The sequence below is a fragment of the Scyliorhinus torazame genome, chromosome 7 (genome assembly GCF_047496885.1).
Source record: "Scyliorhinus torazame isolate Kashiwa2021f chromosome 7, sScyTor2.1, whole genome shotgun sequence".
NCBI lineage: Eukaryota > Metazoa > Chordata > Chondrichthyes > Carcharhiniformes > Scyliorhinidae > Scyliorhinus > Scyliorhinus torazame.
Window position 1 is genome coordinate 198466260 of NC_092713.1, and position 15096 is coordinate 198481355.

General features: G+C 48.5%; 1 protein-coding gene across 2 annotated transcripts in view; it reads right to left on the minus strand.

The window, feature by feature from the left end:
* LOC140426776 (janus kinase and microtubule-interacting protein 2-like) overlaps positions 1-11906 on the minus strand; it is a 388630-nt gene extending 376724 nt beyond the window's left edge. The window contains exon 1 of one of the 2 annotated variants that reach the window (XM_072511933.1): positions 11746-11906. The gene's annotated coding sequence lies outside the window, so the exon portion shown is untranslated. The remainder of the gene's footprint in view (positions 1-11745) is intronic. The other variant, XM_072511934.1, reaches the window with a different exon arrangement.
* Between the last annotated feature and the right edge of the window lie 3190 nt (positions 11907-15096).

Consider the following 15096-nt stretch of genomic DNA (forward strand, 5'->3'; position numbering starts at 1 on the left):
CTCCCCTACCTTGACCTTGGGAGCCACAGCCTCCTTACCCCCCGCCCCCACTCCCCCTTTCCTACCCTCGACACCACGATCGGGAATGGATTAATATCAAAATAAAAATGCTAAAATGGGTAATGTACACTGCCCCTTGCTAGGATGTAAATTACACCAAGATTGTGAATAAAAATAATTTGGAATGTAAATTGACAATTAAACAGGGTAGAATGGGGAAGATTATATCCAAATGTAAATCCTCTCTTCAGCAATTGGCTAATGTTGAAATATTAAACTGAATGCTTTGAAAGAGAAGAATATTGAAACCTCTCACAAGTGTCCACTTCCAGCATCCCAAACAATCTCTGAAGAGGATATTGCCAGACCAACAGAGGAGGGAAAAAGTCAGCAACAACAACCAGCCTGGAGCAAGAGAAGGGCAGCGAGTGAACCCAGTAGGCCCACCAGTCACTGTAGGCAGTGTTTTTTTTTCCCTCTGTCTCTACTCCCAATTCCCCTCTGGCCAAATGAACTCCAGAGACCCAGACTTAAAATGGAAATTATAACCCTTGAAACACATTGCCCGTAGCAGAAATACGGTCATGCAAACAAATTCAATATATTCTCCCAGAAAGACGGCATGAAAATGCACGTCGGTTGCATATGTTAAAACTTTAAAATAAAATTTATAACCCGGTGCTCACTGTAAATTCTTCCCTACCTCGCTTGATAATGCACAAATAAGTTAGTTGTAGCTCCACTGATTTCAATTGTCATGAGTACCTTCCCCATTATCCAAATTCCCTGTCTTCATATACACCTAAGCTGCATGTCAATACACCATTGGGCTGTGCAAGACATTGCATAAATTGCCCCTCACCTAATAGTTCACAAATACACACATTCCAGCAGCATTCATTGTATTCCGGTCAGGAGCAGGAAAACTAACTGATTTTCCTACCACGCCTTCCCGAGTGGAATGCATCACTGATCCATACATGACACACAGAAATTCAGGCCTGGGTATTTATTTTGGGACATCAGGCTAGTCCTTCCAGCTGCACCGTTCACTTTTTAATTTTACATGACAGTTGGTTCCATTCTCTGTGTCTCCTCATTACCATCTGGCCATGTTGGAGAAAAGACCCATCGCACAGACACACAAGAGTGGTGAGCCATGGAGATGCCCGTTACCTTAATTAAGCATTGTTACCACTGTGGCATCACCCCAAACGTCATTCAGATGCGGACTGTCAAACTCTGCGATAGAGCACTCAAAGCACTGGGGTTTTTAAAGAATGAATGGGAAATAACAAGGAACTGACAAAAATAAAGACTAAACCTTCATTTACCATTACATGTAGCCAGAGACATTTTCAGAATGATTTCTCAATGCTCCGATTTAGCTAACACTGTTAAATGGAGACATTCACAGGCAGGTGAACTGATGCATCTATTCAGACTCTACTGTAAAGAATACTAGATCATTACAGGATAATGAATTGCTACATTTCTTTCCCATTCAGTCCCTTGTTATATTCAGGATGTATGTGCAGGAATGTTGCCTCAAACCAACTTTGAGCTCATTCATTATACCACATACACAATAGCCAGACAGATTATTTAGCTAGAATCGGCTGCTGGAGAAAACAAATACTCTTAATATTACTGTATTTAGTGGAATATTTTCAAGTGAATTTTACCCCCCTCAGGCCTGTCTTTTAGATTGAAAATCCAACCACTGCCAATATGCCACCACCATCAGCTGTATCGTACTTTTCCCTGTCACATGTGTTCTCATATGAAGGGTTGACCTCATAAGGGCTAACCCATTCTTTCTTCTATTATGTTAGCTGTGCCTTTGACTCGGAAGATTTGGCTGCCAATCCCACTCCAGAACACGAGCACAAAAATCAAGTCTGACACTCTAGTGCAATACTGAGAGAATGAGTGCTGCAGTATTGGAGGCGATGCCTTTGAATGGAACATGAAGCCAAGGTCCTGTCTGCCCTCCCTGATGGACACAAAAATATCCCATTGTATTATTGCTAAGAGGAGCAGGGGATTTATGCCCGGTTCCCTGGTCAACATTTATCCTTTTCGCAAAATTCACAAAAATAGATTATTTGGCCCTTATCGTTTTAGTTTGTAAGGGTTTGCTGTGCGCAATTTGGCCACCACAGCCGCTGTATTGCGACAATGACACCTTTCAAAAGTGCTTCAATTAGGCTGTGAGGCGCTTTGAGACATTCTATAGTCGTAAAAGGCACTTTGAAATGCAAGTTTTTTCTTTTCAGATCTCCTGTATTTATGTGGATGCTGGGGTTACTTTTAAGCATACAGTGTTCCTTTTTATTCCTGCCTGTCTGCTGGGTAATAAGAATAAGAAACAAGGCTCATTAAAACGATGACTAACCGATATCCCTTGGCCAGGCAGATGAGGAGTCAAACCCAGAGGAATCTTCAGGTTTAAGGAGATGTGTGGGTGTGGAATCATTTACCAGGATATACAGACATAATTCAGCCTCCTTTTTAAAAATCATACATTATGGAATATTTCCACACTTCCAATATAAATCTTGTATTGACAAATTAAAATTGACTATGGAAACTTCAGACAGTGCTCATGCTCATTAACCTCTCGACTCGGACTCGAGGTATCCTGGGCTGTCTGCTAAATTTCTGAGCCACTAGCCCCTTCCTAAAGGCACTCACCCCTTACTGTGGTTGGTTCCTAAACTGTTAGAACCCCCCCCCCTCACTCCAGCCAATTGGTCTTCCTTTATGGGTGAGCTCAACACTAACCGCAGAGGGGGGAACAACAGTTAAATCCAACCCTGTGCTCATTCCAGGAACCCACACATGCAGCCTTGATCAGGTTGTGGGAATTTGGCCGGTTGTCCAATTCCGAACCCGGAGGCTGGACAGTAAAGAGCATGGCGACTATGTTGCTGGATCAGTGACTTGGAGACCAGGACAAATAATCCAACGGAACCCAGGGTGGGATTCTCCAATCCCGCGGCAGAGTGTCCACGCCGTCGTAAACGCCGTCGCGTTTTACGACGGCATGAACGGGCCGCTCCCACGACTAAAAATGGCCCCTCCAGGGGGCTAGCATGGGGCTGGAGCTGTTCGCGCCGCTCCAGCTGCAGATCCCGGCGCGAACTGTGCACCGCGGGATCCGCAGTTGCGCCAGCGAGGCCATGCACAGTGGCACTGGCACCAACACGCACATGCGCAGTGGCCTCCTTCAACGCGCCGACGCAACATGGCGCAGGACTACAGGGACCGGTGCGTAGGAAAGCGGGCCCCCAGCCACAGAGGCTGGCCCGCCGATCGGTGGGCCCCCCAGGGTTGGACCCCCCCTCCCCCCCAAAGGCCGCCACCCGACCCTTACATGCCGAGGTCCTGCTGGCCCAGTGCAGGTTAGAATGGCGTCGGCGGGACTCGGCTCTTTTCTTACGGCCGCTCGGCCAATCCGAGCCGGAGAATCGGTGGGCCGGCCGCATAGAGCGGCCCGCGACCGCGCCAATTCTCCGCTCTGCCGATTCTCCGACCCAATGCGGGGTCGGAGAATCCCACTCCCAGAGTTCCACCTCACGGTAGTTGGTGAGTTTGAGTTCAGGGGCGAAATTCTCCCCAAACGGCGCGATGTCCGCCGACTGGCGCCCAAAACGGCGCCAATCAGACGGGCATCGCACCGCCCCAAAGGTGCGGAATGCTCCGCATCTTTGGGGGCCGAGCCCCAACATTGAGGGGGTAGGCCGGCGCCGGAGGGATTTCCGCCCCGCCAGCTGGCGGAAACGGCCTTTGTTGCCCCGCCAGCTGGCGCGGAAATGACATCCCCGGGCGGCGCATGCATGGGAGCGGCAGCGGCCGCTGACAGATTCCCGCGCATGCGCAGTGGGGAGAGTCTCTTCCGCCTCCGCCATGGTGGAGACCGTTGCGGAGGCGGAAGGGAAAGAGTGCCCCCACGGCACAGGCACGCCCGCGGATCGGTGGGCCCCGATCGTGGGCCAGGCCACCACCCGGGGTCAGATCGCCCTGCGCCCCCCCCCAGGACCCCGGAGCCCGCCCACGCCGCCTTGTCCCGCCGGTAAATAGGTACTCAAATTTTGCCGGCGTGTCATGCAATTTATCGGCGGGACTTCGGCCCATCCGGGCCGGAGAATCCAGCGGGGGGGCCCGCCAATCGGCGCGGCCCGATTCCCACCCCCGCCAAATATCCGGTACCGGAGACTTCGGCAACCGGCGGGGGCGGGATTCACGGCGGGCAACGACTGCTGGGGGGTTTATGACTGCTGGTCATAAAGTTGCTACCAGTAAAATTTACGTTAAAGCTGTTAGAATGCAACTTTAAAAGAAATCCTAATCAGTTCATTTGAAAGCCTTAAGGAAACAAAATCTGCCAATGTGATCCAGTCTGGTCAAGTGAAGCCCAGTCACATACTGACATAGCTTTAACTCTACTCTGCTCTGTAAAGTGATCAAGCAAATCATTCAATTGTAGCCCACAACTACCTTTCTCAAGGGCAATAGGGAACATGCAATAAATATCAGCAATGTCCACGCCCCAAGAATACATTTAAAAAGCTACTGAGGGCAATTGTAGTGAAACTTACACCGCCCCAACTGAAATTGCCAAATGCAGCAAGAGTGGGAGATATATGGGAATTCCCTCTTCCAATTCTATTGCTTCTTATTTAATTGGCATGGATGAGCCTCTTCAAATTAACATATAAATTTTGTTGAGTTCATAAGATTATTGATAATTTTGGATGAAAAAGACCATTCGGCTCATATTATTGAAACAAAACCTGGGGCTTTGAATTGGGTAGCGCGAGTTGGGAAATTTCCTGTTTGGTGTGCCCATCTCAGGAGAAAGTGCCGGCAAAGGTGGGATCTTCATTCTAGGGGGACATGTGTTAGCAGGAGTTGAGCCCCCGGCCCCGGAAAGAATTCACAGGGAGACAAAGGGACTGCCAGATAATATTAATAATATTTTTAGTGTCACAAGTAGGCTTACACTAACACTGCAATGAAGCTACTGTGAAAATCCCCCAGTCGCCACTCTCCGGCACCTGTTCTGGTACACTGAGGGAGAATTCAGAATGTCCAATTCACCTAACAAGCACGTATTTTGGGACTTGTAGGAGGAAACTGGAGCATCCGGAGGAAACCCACACGGCCTCAGGGAGAATGTGCAAACTCCGCACAGACAGTGATGCAAGCCAGGAATCGAACTTGGGTCCCTGGTGCTGTGAAGCAACAGTGCTAACCACCGTGCTACCGATCAAGCCTCGTTAGCAGGCTTGCCTTGGTGCTCTGGGACTAGGTTCAAGTTTTTATCAAAACTGTTAGCCCTCTAGCCCTCGCCCAGCACACACTTCCCATGCTGCATCCATGCCAACTCATGCCCTTACATCCATTCACCGAGCCCATTCACCTGATGTACACTCTGTACAGAACTAAACAACCCTATAGTGACAATCGGATGTGTTTAAAAAAACATTCATTCATAACTTTCCATTCTCAAAAAAAAAATCTTTTCACTACAGCCCAATAGAAGTGTCAAACATCTAGACCCTTCAAAGTGTCAATTGCTGAAATGACAAGCACTTGAAAGTTCTTTATCTTGTAGAAATTAACATTGTGCAACTGAAAGACAAGTTGAGAAAGTCAGAGTTGTCAATCTTTCCCTGGGGCTCAGCAGTTTCAACATACTATTGGATGTCTGGGCTCTCAGCCAGTGCATTCGTGACTAAGCGTCCAGATATCTATGAGAGTGTTGGAAAGGCTGAAGCTCAGGAAAAACATTGCTTAATTGACAACTCTACTTCTCAGATCTATTCTGTCAATTGAATAATGTTGATTTACACAAGATAAAGAGGTGTTGGCAGCTTTGAAATTTCTGCTACTGAAACTATAATGGGTCTGGATGTTTTGACAATTTTATTGGACTGTAGTGAAAGCCCCACTCCATGGAAATTGCAGACCGCTAGGACAATGCCTCTCCCTGCTACGGAGCTGGCCAGGTCTGCAGTGCAGGGTGCAGTCTCACAATCCACAGTAGCCTGCACTCTCAACCTGTACTGTTGAAACCCAGGGAATGAGGTCGGGAATCCCGGAACCTTGACACGGCCGTCATTTTCACCCCTCTCTGGAGTCTTCTCAATTCCATGAAAATCCAACAGTCACTCTTTATTTCTTAACTGCAGCCACTACTTAATCAGAGAAGTGTTTTCAAGTGTTGACTAGTTTTCTGTATGACGAACCTTCTGACATCAGTCCTAACTTTACGTTTTAGCATTTTGAACCTACGCCCCTTACCATCAAAATGTAATCTACTTCAAAGTAATATTTCAGATTTAGCCCCTCCATGTAATTTACTATCTATCTGATAAGATCACCTTGCAGACTGAAAACTTCACATCTTTCTAATCTTCCCTCGTAACTCAGTGACCTGACACCAAGATTAGGTTTTGATGACCATGAACTGGTGATGATCTGACCAGAACAATGTCCAGTTTGCTCAAGACTTCCTCTGACCTATATTCAGCTGTGGTTGTGGATGTGTGTAAATCTATTTCAACCACAGAGAACTCATTTAAAATTAACATGGATATAATGGGAAAGAGACTTAATGAGGTATCAGAAATTGCTGCGGGTAAACAAGAGCTGCCTTCCAGGAAACACACAACAGAATTTTATGCTTTCCCAAGGATTCTGTGGCGAGGGGTGGGGGAGCAAAAAATTGAATGGATGGTATTCCCCGGGAACCTGCTCACCCCAAATCAGATGCAATTTCATGGTTGGGTGGGCAAGGCCTCATGCGGGCACCCATTAAGGCCCTTAAGCAACCATTCAATGCGAACATAAGGGCCTTTTCCTGGCCAGCCTCAAATTTTAGATTGGTGTGAACGGCTGCAGGTTGGGTGGGAAATGGACAAAAAACATTTTCTCCATCTTGGGCAGGAAGGCAGGGAGAGGGGAGGGGAGGGCAACTCAATCTGAAGGCCCTTCAGATTTGGGGCTCCCTCCCCTCTGGCACCCTGGATCTCCAGCCCTCCCTCACCCCCAACCTGCATCCTGAAGCTGCAAATGTCCCCTTCCCAACTCAACAGGGCATCCCGACCTCAGGAACCCGGGACTTACTTTAACAAGGGTCATGGGGCTTCATTCAAGGCAAAGCACTGCAGTACTGCTTCTGTCCACTGCATCCCTATGTCAGGGTGGTTTAGAGAGCTGTCGGACAATCTAATTGTGCTGACATGCATCCAATCTAATTGACCGACTGCTCTCACAGGCGGAACTTTCTTCCAAGGGTGGAGGGAAGTCCTGCCCTCTGTCAAACAATGCTCAAGTGAGCATTAAATGGCAGCGAGTTTCCGAGAGTCAGCGGTAGCGTGAAATGCGCCAACTCTCAGAATGACAACGGCCCAACACTCTCAATACTTAAAATTATACTCCTTGAACAAGGCAGCACAGAATGAGGTCATGTAGCACCGTGTACCCACTCCAGGGGCGTCATTCTCCGACCCCCCAGCGGGTCGGAGAATGGCCGTTGGCCACCGTGAATCCCGCCCCCGCCGGTTGCCGAAGTCTCCGGTACCGGATATTCGGCGGGGGCGGGAATCGGGCCACGCCGGTTGGCAGGCCCCCCCGCTCGATTCTCCGGCCCAGATGGGCCGAAGCGCTGCCGATAAATTGCCTGTCCCGCCGGCGTAAATTAGAGGACCTATTTACCGAGGTACTCTAATTTACTAAGAGTACCCATTTACCTGCGGGACAAGGCGGCGTAGACGGGCTCCGGGGTCCTGGGGGGGGCGCGGGGCGATCTGACCCCAGGGGGTGACCCCACGGTGGCCTGGCCCACGATCGGGGCCCACCGATCCACGGGCGGGCCTGTGCCGTGGGGGCACTCTTTCCCTTCCGCCTCCGCAACGGTCTCCACCATGGCGGAGGCGGAAAAGACTCTCCCCACTGCGCATGCGCGGGAAACTGTCAGCTGCCGCTGACACTCCCGCGCATGCGCCGCCCTGACATGTCATTTCCGCGCCAGCTGGCGGGGCAACAAAGGCCGTTTCCGCCAGCTGGCGGGGCGGAAATCCCTCCGGCGCCGGCCTAGCCCCTCAATGTTGGGGCTCGGCCCCCAAAGATGCGGAGCATTCCGCACCTTTGGTGCGGCGCGATGCCCGTCTGATTGGCTACGTTTTGGGCGCCAGTCGGCGGACATCGTGCCGTTTGGGGAGAATTTCGACCCTGCACTTTGAAAGAGCTCTCCAATTTGTCCCACAGCCCTGCAGTTTTCCCAGAGCCCTGCAGATTTCTCCTTTTCAAGTATGTGCCCCAATCTCTTCTGAAAAATTCCTTTAAACCTGTTTCCAATACCTCTTCACTCAGCGGATTTCAAATTATAACAGCCATGGGAGATGGGAGTTAAGTTTATTAACAACTTTACAGCATCAAATACATTGAAAGAACTAATACCATTGAAAGATCTGAAATGAAGATTGTGTCAGTCAGTAATAATTCCTGTGTTGAATTTACTTGAAAAATCAATGTAGCTTCACAATGCAGTACAAATGGGCTGACATGCATCCATTTTAAGTCTCTGAGAAATCATCTGATAGAACTGGGCCTCTTAAAGCTGTGATCAGCCACATCCACTGACTTTATAGCATGGTTGGCATATCAAATTACAGCATACGGTGCCAAGATAGGAGGAAGATATATAAGACGCATCTACCCACCAAGATGATATATAAATGTAAGAGTGTAACAAGTGCAACATAACACATTAACTGCATATTTACAACCACGTGACAGCCATTATTTTTACAGTGGGCCCTGCCCACATAGCTGGGTGGGTAAATATATAAATACACTGTAATACTGAGCCAAACGAACAAGGGGGATCTTCTATTCTGCACCAAAATCATTAACCTCAGATAGGCTAGTAGTGGGGTGATATAATTGGTGTTCAAGATAAGCAGATACTACCAGATCCATCCAGCAATTCGAGAGCCACTTCACATGGCCATGTCTAAATGCTGGGCAAGAACAGGGTCAGTCTCAAGTATGACAGCCTTCAAAGTCTATTAGGCCATCAATCGATCAAGGTGTTCAAGTTAGATGTAAAACTGTTGCCCATGGAAACATTCTGATTCCAGAAGAGGAGGGAAATGACAGGAAAGGGAAAGTGAAGGAACATGTGCATATATTGGGGGCGGGATTCTCAGCCTGGGGCCGGGCCGGAAAATCCCCTCGACCGGGCCACGCCGCCCCGAGATTCTCCGCAGAAGGGAGAATCGGCGCCATTGGCGCCAGCGTGTTTGGCGCGGCGCTGGTCGTGGGCCAATCTACGCGGCCGGCCTGCCGATTCTCGGCTCGAGATGGGCCGAGTGGCCATAATGAAAACGCTGAGTCCCGCCGACGCCGTCCACACCTGCTCGCAGCCGGTGGGAACTCTGCGTGGAAGGGTCGGATGGCGGCCTGTGGGGAGGGTGGGGGGCTCCGACCCCGGGAGGGGGGGGCCTTCAATGCGGCCTGGTCGGCGATCGGGGCCTACCGGTCGGTGGGCTGGCCTCTGTGGCTGGGGGCCTCCTTTCCTACACACAGGCCCCTGTCGCCCTGCGCCATGTTGCAATTGGCGCCGGCACCACTGCGCATGCGCAGATCCCATGGTGCACAGTTCGCGCCGGGATCGGCAGCTGGAGCGGCACGAACCTGGAGCGGTTCATGCCCTGGAGGTGCCAGAATTACTCTTGGCAGCAGCCCGTTCACGCCGTCATAAAACGCGGTGGCATTTACGACGGCGTGGCCCTGGATTTGTACATCTTCCGCCAGCATCTTCGAATCAAATTTCCTTGAGCTAAATCCATGGATGGTACGATGCCTCTTGTCTTTTAAGGCGGTCACAGGAGAGGAAGAGATTTTCACCAGAAATATATCACGTAGTTTGATAACAATATTTGCACTGTTATGTTGGTGTGTTTAATAAAAAGAAACAGCTAAATAATGTAGATAGTCCCTTTTTAATAGAAATGGCAAGCACATTCAATATATACCTTTAAATCATGTTAGTTAGCATGCAATCTGAAACATGCACACACCCTGTAAGACACTCACTGATTTGTGCCCTTTCCTGTCTGGTGTATTTTTTATCCTTCTTGGTTTCATTTTGCATGAAGTGATTTAATTCTGTGTAATGTCTATACTGATCTACTTCAGGCACTATTTTCAGTGGGTTGTGAATCTCCTGAGACCCCCATCGCCAACAATCATGAAATGGCTCTAATTTCCATACCTACAATTATAAACCATCTTCCATGAACCTAGCACAGATGATATGAACCATAATCTCAGCCTAGAGGTCTGTATGAATCATGGTTTAGGAGCAGTGCAATTTGACCTTATCTTAAATGCATCGAAACTGGGGGATACTGGGGAAACGGAGGCAATGACTAAAAGTAATTAAACACATTACCTCGGTGCAATGAAAGAGAGAGTTCAAGGTCACGTGGCACCCAGAAATATCCGAGCAGTGATCCTTTATGGAAGCACTCATTTAATCTGCTGCCATGCTCCACATTTCTCATTCTTAACTTGAAAAAAATCTTTCTTACATTCGTAAACGGGACAATGGGCAGTTTCATCCTGAGAATACCTGAATAATGAATGACAGCTAATTATGAGTTACTGCAAGACTGAATATTTAATACATTAAAAATGTTCAGCTACTGACCTCAATGCAAAAGAGGGACCATTCACTCAGAAGAATGAACAGTTAAAATAGGCAACATATTAAAAAAAACATAAAGTCCTTATTTATGCCATTTATGTATTTCACGCCACATTTGTGCCCAAATTAATTCAAATTTGCAAGCTTCTTTTTAAAACAATAAACGTTACACCCTTATTTGTTTTTTTTTTGAAAGCTGCAATAAAGTATGTTCGAATAGCTCTGTACTTATCAGCATTTTCCTGAATTCCACTTTATAATATTCAGCTGCAGGCATTTTATTCACTGACATTGCAGTAGAGGTAATGAATTAGAAGAAAAAAAGCACATTCATTTTTATATATAAGTGACAAATGACTCAATCTCAAAGAGTTACAGAGCTATAAATTAATAATGAACCCCATTTGTGTGATGGGCTACAATTTTTAAATGGGAGTTCAACACAACCTCGCATTAATATCACCATCGACATTTCAATCAAAAAGGGGAAAACAATCCAGGCCCAACGATGGACCTGCATTGCCACATCCCAAACTTGGGGGGAGGGTAAAAAAAATCACCCGCAATTAATCCTGAAAAATGACAAATAAGGACAACCTTTAGTGAAACACAATATAAATACGAAGCACTCAGAATTTGTTTCAGTGCCGAGATCTGCATTTCTCACCATTTACTGTTTGCACTACAGGCCCAGCCCCACCAACAGCTGCTTCTACTGTCACAGATATATTGGCATCAGATGGAAAACACAGACAGACTGGCATTATTTTCTTTGTCGTTAACTTAAATATGGCAAGATGGCTCTGCATTTCAATAAAAGAAGAAAAATAATGGACTGCAGCAGGAGTCAAGATAAATTTACAGGGCAATATGCAAAATCACTCCTGCTCATTCATTGCTCCTGCAAGCCCCAACCCAGCCATACAGTGTTCTCCGTAATTATTTTTATGGGAGAAGGAAACATCCAATAATTAAACCTTGTTCTCAGAGAATATAAAGTCATGAAAAAAACAACTCACCAATATGTATGTCCACTGGAGATAAAGACCTGGAACGCTTAGATCTAAACACATTGCCTTCTCAGATCAGGAGCAGCTGAGCTTTCTGGTGATGCTAATGAACCCACCCTCTCCGGAGAGAATGAGCTCATTGATAGTCTCGAATGCAGCAAGGTTCTCCCTCCTCTCATTGCAGGAGTGTTATCATCACAGCAAAGACAAAGAAAGGCTGCAGAGGCTACCATCACAGGACCTGCAAGCAGAGAGAGAGTACCAGTGTAGAGAGAGAGACTGGATGTACAAGAGACACAAACATCCATATTCTTAAAGTGGTAGCTTGCCTTTCTGGAAGGGAGCTGAGTGAAACAAAAAATACATTTGTATTCTCCTGTAAAATCTTGAACTTTGTTTATTTTTTGACAACACAGAAGTTTATTATATGACATTTGTTTTTCTCTCAGCTTACATATTAGCAGCTCAGGATCACTTCAAGTAATACTTACTCAACTGATTTGTGTTGCCCTGAACGTATTTCAGCAATAAAAGCTTCATGTTATTTTTCCATATGTAAATCTACCTTGCATTGACAAAAGATACTTCTGATTTTTAAAAATTTATTTACAGGATGTGGCATCACTGGCTGGCCCAGCATTTATTCCCCATCCCTAATTGCCCTCAAAAAGGTGGGGGTATGTTGGAAACCATGCTATTTCAGAGTCAACTACATTACTGACGATCGGGTGTCACATGTAGGTCAGACCAGGAGTTTTCCCTTTCCTGAAGTGGCATTTATGAGTCAAATGGGTATTTACAACAATCGATAATGGTTTCATAGTCACTGTGAGACTTTTAATTCCAGATGTTTGTTCCACCATCAGCTGTTGTGGGATTTAAAGCTAGATCCTCAGAGTATTATCCTGGAATTACCAGTTCAGTGACAATACACCACCACCTATCTAATGCGTGACTGCTATTTAGTATGGATGTGTTGGTGTTATATAGTATATATACAGCACAGACCCAGACCTCCTGTTCCACTGTTTGAAGGAGCTGCTCCTCAGTTTCTACCTGTATCTCAGTCCTACACTCCCAGTGTGGGAAAACAAGTGCAAATCCCGTCAGCTGTTCCGGCCAATGCCCATCACAATTCTCCCACACAGTCATTTGATTTTCAGCCTTGGGAGAATCCAGGCTGGGAAAGAGATGTGCCGAACCTAAAGATGCCTGATCCTCGGAGATCAGATACCCCGATTTACAGACAACCTACAGCTCCCCTCAGCCTGTCCCACTCACCGGCAGAGAACCCCCACCCCCCATTGCAGGCATCAGGAGCCCCTTAATCACAGGTTATCCCCCCCTCCTCCACCCGAAGTGACTACACCCTGCTATGTGGTTGACAAAGGTCTCCCTCCATTAAGGCTCCCTTCTTTCAGGCCTCCCCACCTCCATGCCCCCACATCCAAGACCCACCCCTCCAGCCCCACTCCCCTCATGCCCCCTCTTAGGCCCGCCTTCAGGCCCCCGATCATGCAACCCCCAATCCCTCCCCTTTCATGACAATGCCCCTTGGCACCCTGGCACTGCCCCTGGTACCCAGGCAATTCCCCTTGGCACTCTGGCAGTGCTAAACCTGGCAGTGCCCTGCCATGTCATTGACCACCCGAGGGCTCCAATGGCCTCCGGGCCCTGGCGTCTCCATTGCTGGAGATCAGTAATGACTCCCACCAACCTCACGCCATGCCGATGGGGTTCCCGGGATCCAAGAGACTCTGGAGAAACCTGGAAATGCATATTTAAATAAGTTTCAATACTAATATAAATATGCGAGACTGGTTCATGCTCAGCGAGGGCATGAACCAGATTACATCCGATGCCATGGGCCAGGAGCATCGGGCTCTGTTCGGCATCTAGCACGAACCCTATTTAGGCACCCTCTCACTATTCTCCGGGAATAGCGGGAGGTATGTCGGGTGAAATTCGGGGGGAGAATCACTCCCTCCCTTAATCTTTGGCTACCCAGTGCAGAGAGGAATGGGCAGATTGGAGGACATCATCAGGCCCCGAACTGGGCCTGGGCCTGATCAGCATTTCCATCAACAGGTCCAGCAGAGGACAGGCAAGAGTTTGTTTGGGTGACTGCCTATCTCTCTTCCACAGTTACATTCCTGCCTGGGTGTCCCTTCAGATGGAAGCATTCAGTGACCATCCGTCTGCTTGATGCATTCCACCACCAGTGGGCACCATTGGGATTGGAATGCTCCATCATTAATCAGAACAGAACTTTAATGTAATGCATTGAGATCCCTTTCAATTTTTGTTTCTTAGTAGATTAACAAGGGCTGAGGGACATTACGGGCGGGATTCTCTGTCCAGCCAGGCCACCCCCACACCGTCGGGAAATCCACGGGCATGAGTGTTCTGCCGGCGAAGTGGAGGATCCAGCCGGCGGAGAATCCCGCCCTACGTCTCTTGTCAATAAACATCTATAATTGTTTGAATAGGAAAGAGGGAGAACTTTTGCCAAACTGATCTATGCTTGTCCACATGCACTACACAATCCTCCTACTTGATGTAACCCTATCAGCATAGCACTCTATTCTTTCCCCCCTCATGTAGTTACCTAAATTCCCTGAAATGTACTTGTGTCAATCACCTCAAATGCTCCATTCTAATCACTCTCTGGGTAAAGGCATTTTTTTCCTGAATCCCCGACTGGAGGTACTAATGACTGTCTTATACTTATGACTCCTCAGTTTGGATTTTCCCACAAGTGGCAACATCTCTTATCCTGTCGAACTCCTTGGGCGGGAATCTCCCTTCTGGGGACTAAATCCCCTCACCCGCCGGAAAGTGGGCGAGAATCACTCTGGACTTTTTCCTCGAAGGTCCGGGATGATTCTCCGTTTTCCAGGGGGCTAGCAGAGCCACGGCGTGCGTCCCGCAGCGCTGGTTGCCAGCGGAGCCCTGTTAGCCAGACCGCTCAGCTACGCATGCGCATGGTGGCCGCATGCGGGTCCGCGCATGTGCGCGGCAGCCCACTTCGGCGTGGGCGCCGCAGACATGGCGGAGCCACACAGCGGGCCTGCGCGGAGGAAGGTAGGACCCTCCCTCCAAATCGCGATGGCCTGCCGATCGGTGGCCCTGATCACGGGCCTGGCCACCGCTGAAGCCACCCCTGGAGTCAGATACACCCCGCCCCCCCACCAGGACCACCACCTCAGCCGCGGGTCCCATGTAAACCACATGGTAACACATGTAAACCACAGTGGCGGGAGTTCGGCTGGTCGACCGCGGGAATCGCCGTGGGGGCCTGTTCCAACGGCCCCCGACCAGCGCGCATCGACCGCGCGAGCAGGACTGGCGGGTCCGCGG